The following is a 6000-nucleotide window of genomic DNA, read 5'->3' as shown; positions in this document are numbered from 1 at the left end:
ATGCTCAACCTCAAATCATTACTGCTGAACTTTTCAAAAGTCTCTATATGTAATTTGGGGGGATACAATACAAATAAATACAACCTTGCTTAAAGATAGCCGTTGCTTCATCTTCATCATCATCATCATTGTTATTATTATTTTAATGCTATTATTTCATTACTACAGCAGCAAATCTAAGGGTTCCTCACAGCACTTCAAAGGGTTCCTCAAGTAACCCCAATAATGGGTTCTTCGAAGAGCCTTTTCTTGAAGGTTCCTCAAAGCAAGATGTTCGTCCACAGTGGCGAGCTGAAGAACCCTAAAGGTTCCTCAAGGAACTTATAGTTTTAACGGTGTAGAAGATTGGGACAAATAGTGATTGTTAACTGATGCGAAATTAAAGGAAATAAATATAGACCAGGCTATTGATGACCTCAATACAGAAATCGATACCGAAAAGAAACAGTAGTAAATGAAAAAGATAGTTCAATGGTGGACGCAAGAATGCACTGATGCAATTAAAAGTAGAAATAAGGCATTTAAAATATTGAAGAAAACATAATTTTCTGAATCTAATTGAGTATAAAAGAAAGCAAGTATAGTTAGGAATATAGTAAAGAAAGTTAAAAGAGACTTTTGGAGGAGGTTTTGTGACTCACTAGGTAGGACCACGCCGTTAGACCGAGTATGCCATATGACTAAAAAGATGTCTGGTAATAGGAAAGAATATGGATATTATAATGAAAGATGGAGAAAATGTAATAATAGAAGGTAAGTGTAGCAGCCAACTTCACATGCTGCTTCGTTTTAGACGCTTTAAAACATGTTCCAACACGTTTCTTCTTATTCGTTAAATGTTTACTCACAGTTTGTTGTCATTTCTTGTAGATGATGATGGAATTGGTGATGGTGAATGATATATTGTAGCAGGTGACATTGTGAGGTAGGTATTAAACAAAGAAAAAAGGCTCTCCACAAAGTCCAAATAAAAACTGAAATAGGCCTCTTCAATGTAAAGGGTGCAAGTGAGTAAAACAAATAACACACTAAAGGTTTCCGTTCATTTTAGGTTAAGTTTACGGTTGAAAAGCTCTCTGGCGTCTTCCACCTGCTGGATCTAATTACTGGCAAAAGCCGGGTGATTGCTCACTTCCTATATCCTGTTCCACATAATGCAAACAGGAACTCGACCACCAGGTGAAGCCATTTCACTACAATATTCAAATCAAAGGTAAAGAAAATAAATTTCTCTAACACACCGGCCCCTATTGTTATGGGCGAAGTGCTAATAACAATATTTAACTTAAAAAACAGAGCCAACAAAAATTCTAGAAAATGTCATGTCTGGCGAGAGGGTGTGAATATCTAAACAAGATCTTGGTTGCTGGCTGGAACCAGTAGACAGATCTTGCTGACAGGCCTCTCTAGGACATTGGTCCTCGTCTGAAGCTTCACACTCCTCACCATTCCTCTTCTGTCAGTGTGTTAGTGTTGTGTTAGTGACTCTTGCCATTATCCATGAGGCACGCGGAGCATTTGTATCTGCTATTAATACAATATCTCCTTGTACAAAGTTTTGTTTGATTCTATTCCATTTCTGCCGCTCTTGCATGAGGGGTAGATATTCTTTTACCCATCTGGACCAGAACAGATCAGATATATATTGTACTTGGCGCCAACGGCGTCTGGAATATACATCCTCATGTTTGCTGTCTAAAATCGCCAGTTAAAGTTTTTTTGTACTCCCGAGGAAAACAAGGAAGCCATTGAGAATTGGCAAGAAGAAAAATGTGGATGTTGCTGTCAATGAAGTAAGTTGGAGTGTTCATCTTCTGTATATACGATCTTTCTGTGCAAGACCCGACCATGCACGTGACATAGGAGAACGCCAGGATTGGAGGGGGGGTTTCCGTTTTCCCCCGTCTTGGGCGTGGCTTCTGAATGATGACGCGCTCCGCAGTGTCTCTATGGAGTAGTATGGATTAGTCCAGAAGGAGGCGGTAATGCAAGATCTTGGATGCCAACCGCCGTAAAACAAAACATCAGAAGAAGAAGGGGTGGATTCAGGAAATTGTTACGTTGCGCAAGATGGCGGCCGGTGATCTTTTTTTTTTACATGCTTTCAGATATTGGTGGTGGTGGACATTTGGTTTTGTGCAGTTGTGATTGCAATTTAGGCCTATTTGCTATGGCCCTGCCACGTGATTATCAAAATGTCTCAATGGCTGGACAATATATCAATACTATATTGATATTGTGATATGAGACTAGATATCATCTTAGATTTAGGATGTGATGTGATGATATGGCATAATTGTTGTCTTTTCCTGGTTTTAAAGGCTGCATTACATTAAAGTGATGTAATTTTCTGAACTTATAGGCTACCAGACTGTTATAGCTGTTCTATCATTTGCCTTTACCCATTTAGTCTATCCACATTACTGGTGATTATTTGTCAAAAATGGTCCATTTAGTCCATATTGCCCAGCCCTACATGTGGGTTTACTTTGACTTACAACTGAACAGTTAGCCCACTTCGTATAAAATACTGAGATATAGCGCATGTTATATTGTAAATTTCCATTCATCTTAAAATCTCTTTTACTCGAAATGGGACCATAATTTCATCGCTGTTGGGCGGAAACCTCGTATCTCCAAAGCCATAACTTTTCAGGAAAACAAAAGTTTTTAAAATAACTTAACACCACGTCGTCAAAGTTGGCACATGTGTCTTCATTATGGTCAGTTAGTCGCTGGATATGTCATTACATTATTAATATCTTACCTGAATAAGCTCAAATGGTGTTACAGGGTCATCATTCTGGCTTCGAGGCACTTTCTCCGGGGCACACAGCCGCACACCTTTCGGAGCACACAGTCGTGCGTAGATGCCTCCAGGCAGCTCCTCCAGCAGCCAGCTCCAGCCCGCTCCCACGTCAAGTTAGAGGCACCGTCGCGGGGCCACACAGCCTCTCACTAACCCTAACATTAGTCTCGTCAGAAACCACTTCGAACTGCATAGTTTGTTTGCAGCGTAGGGATAATTTGAAAACATTTTATTGATCTATTTACGTCAGACGAAGTCAGAAATAACCAAAATGGACTCAGAAATAAATGGTGCTGTTCTGTTCTGGTTGACCGTGTCTGCTTTACGGGTAGTTCCTCATGCCTCGCTGCCTAGAGACAGAGGCAGGGGCGGAGCTCAGAGGTTTTGTCGACTGAGGGCAAATGGAGTTATGAGACTTAGTCACAAGATTGTTTTAATGCTTTTCCACTCGTTACATTTTTGGAAAACCCACAGACGTGAAGGGTGACCAATGGCATTGATTTATGGCAGTAAATACAATGTGAAAGAATGGACGACACGTAGGGCTGCACGATATTGGAAAAAACAGACATTGCAATATATTTGGTTTCTGCGATATACTGTATATTGCGATATGAAAGAATACAGGAATTTTCACCAAATGACTTGATTAGCTCATCAAGCCTTGTCCCTTTAAGAAGGTAGTGGGTAACCTGCATGGGTGACATAGTAGCAAGTGTTTTTAGCTGCAGCCAGAGTGATTGGCAGGATGCTAGTGTGCTAATGCTGAGTATCAACCAGCAAAAGAGTTATAGCATGACATGTTTGAGTTACGTTGCCTTATCCTATGACATTGGGCATTCTGCGATGTGAGTATTGCGCATGCGCACATTGCGATGACGATGCTGAAACGATATATTGTGCAGCTCTAGATGACAGCGACGATTTACAAAATCATTGCTGTATTGAAGACTTGAAACTAGCGGTTCAGAGCATAAACTCATTACGAAAGTGTTTACTGAGGTAATAAATCCAGTGAGAAAATAATTTCCCTATCGACTTCCATACGATTGAATTTTTGCAGCCAGTGGAGCCACCTCCTACTGGCCATTAGAAAGAATGCAAGTTTAAGGCACTTCCGCATTGGCTTAATTTTCCAGCCGGGGAGGTTGCCCCTTGGGGCTACCCCCAACTCCATTGGTGAGGTGATACCTATGGAGCTCGTTAAAATTATGAAGTAATGGTAACAACTTTAGGTAGACTTGCAGTCACAGTTTTCCTTAATGTGTGTATCTGTAATCTGTATTTCAGTCGTACCACCAGACCAGTTGGTCTATAAAGAAGAGGTTCCCCAAGAGCAGCAGGAGTGGAGCTCCAGTCTGGACCAGGAAGACTCAGAGCCCACACACATTAAAGACGATCAGGCGGAACTCTGGAACAGTCAGAATGGAGAGCAGCTTCAGGAGGACCCAGAACCCCCACACATTAAAGACGGACAGGAGGAACTCTGCATCAGTCAGATTAAAGGGGAACAGGAAGAACTCTGGAACAGTCAGAATGGAGAGCAGCTTCAGGAGGACCCAGAGCCCCCACACATTAAAGAGGAACAGGAGGAACTCTGCATCAGTCAGATTAAAGGGGAACAGGAAGAACTCTGGAACAGTCAGAATGGAGAGCAGCTTCAGGAGGACCCAGAGCCCCCACACATTAAAGGGGAAAAGGAAGAACTCTGGACCAGCCAGGAGCGAGAGCAGCTTCAGGAGGACCCAGAGCCCCCACACATTAAAGAGGAACAGGAGGAACTCTGGACCAGTCAGGAGGCAGATCACTTTCAAGGGCCGGAGGAGGCCCGTATGACAGAGTTCCCATTCACTGGTGTCCCTGTGAAGAGTGAAGATGATGAAGAGAAACCTCAGTCCTCACAGCTTCATCAAAGCCAAACTGAGGAGAACAGGGAGGCAGAGCCTCTAGCCAGCAGCTCAACTGAACAGATGGAAACAGGAGTTGATGGAGAAGACTGTGGAGAACCAGCCAGGGACTTAGATCCAACTAGTCTTTTACAACCAACTAGTGCTGGCAAGTCTTCAGACTCTTTTGAACCTGTGACTGAAGACAGTGATGATGATAGGATGGAAACTGGTGAACCTCAGTCAGGTTTAGACTCACATAAGAACAGTGAAGTTCTTGGGAAGAAACACGGCAGGACATATCTGCTGAGACACATGAGAGTTCAAACAGGAGAGAAGCCATTTAAGTCCTCAGTCTGTGGTAAACGTTTTGGTGATAAAGGACACTTGACATCACACATGATAGTCCACACAGGAGATAATCCACTGAAATGCTCAGTCTGTGGTAAAAGTTTTGGGCGTAAACAAGATGTGAATAGACACATGCAAGTCCACACAGGAGAAAAGCAATTTAAATGCTCGGTCTGTGGTAAAGGGTTTGGTCATAAAGCAAACTTACAGGCACACATGAGAGTCCACACAGGAGAGAAGCAATTTAAATGCTCAGTCTGTGGTAAAGGGTTTGGTCGTAAAGAAAACTTACAGGCACACATGATAGTCCACACAGGAGAGAAGCAATTTAAATGCTCAGTCTGTGGTAAAGGGTTTGGTCGTAAAGCAAACTTACAGGCACACATGATAGTCCACACAGGAGAGAAGCAATTTAAATGCTCAGTCTGTGGTAAAAGTGTTGGTCGTGAAGACAGCATGAAAAGACACATGAAGATCCACACACGAGAGTAAGCATTTAATTGCCATCTGTAAGAGGTTTCTGTGCTAAATCAGGCTTCCCTCATCTCCCCAGCCCTTGGACTTGCTGGAGCAGCCCTAGCAGAAGACAAAATGGTCTTCCCTAAGCCATATCTATATTGTATAACATTATGCATGTTCCCTCAGCTGTAGCCAAGCCCAGATGCAGAACAAGGCCTACTCCTTTCCCATCCCTAGCTTCCTCTACAGCTGCTCTGCTCTGGCCTCGTTTATGTAGCTTTAGCCACTTCCATAGGCCTGTCCAAGGTCCTAAAGCCTGCCCTGTACTTTCTAAGTTGACCTGCTGTCTCTCATGATAGGGATGCTGTGACCTCTGATTTGGTTTGAGACTATGTTTACACTGTAATGGAGACCCAACGGTCAGGTTGGCCTCATGCTGATCAGTGCCCTGGCCTTGATGATACAAATGTCAAAGGTCAGTGTCATGAGTGAAAC

The sequence above is a fragment of the Poromitra crassiceps genome (genome assembly GCF_964638095.1).
Source record: "Poromitra crassiceps genome assembly, chromosome: 2".
Lineage (NCBI taxonomy): Eukaryota > Metazoa > Chordata > Actinopteri > Beryciformes > Melamphaidae > Poromitra > Poromitra crassiceps.
Note: the sequence above shows the minus strand (reverse complement) of the source record.